The sequence below is a fragment of the Salvelinus fontinalis genome, chromosome 18, assembly GCF_029448725.1.
Source record: "Salvelinus fontinalis isolate EN_2023a chromosome 18, ASM2944872v1, whole genome shotgun sequence".
In the NCBI taxonomy this organism is placed as follows: Eukaryota; Metazoa; Chordata; class Actinopteri; order Salmoniformes; family Salmonidae; genus Salvelinus; species Salvelinus fontinalis.
The window spans coordinates 9,035,317-9,035,827 of NC_074682.1; positions in this window are offsets into that span (position 1 = coordinate 9,035,317).

Consider the following 511-nt stretch of genomic DNA (forward strand, 5'->3'; position numbering starts at 1 on the left):
GGAACCGTATGACGGTCAGATTGAACTACATTTTTCAGAGAGAAAACTTGTAAATCGGTCCAATTCAACCGGAACGCTCCAGGTGGGTTAAAGGTCTTATTGGCTGCGGAAAGCATGATCACACAGTCTTCCGGAACAGCTGGTGCTCTCATGCATGTTTCAGTGTTATTTGCCTCATAGCGAGCATAGAAGTAGTTTAGCTCGTCTGGTAGACTTGTGTCACTGAGCAGCTCTTGGCTGTGCTTCTCTTTGTAGTCTGTAATGGTTTGCGAGCCTTCCCACATCTGACGAGCGTCAGAGCCAATGTAGTATGATTAGATCTTAGTCCTGTATTGACGCTTTGCCTGTTTGATGGTTTATTGGAGGGCAGAGCGGGATTGCTTATAAGCTTCCGGGTTAGAGTCTCACTCCTTGAAAGCGGCAGCTCTAGCCTTTAGCTCAGTGTGGATGTTGCCTGTAATCCATGGCTTCTGGTTGGGGTATGTACTTATGGTCACTGTGGGGACGTTGT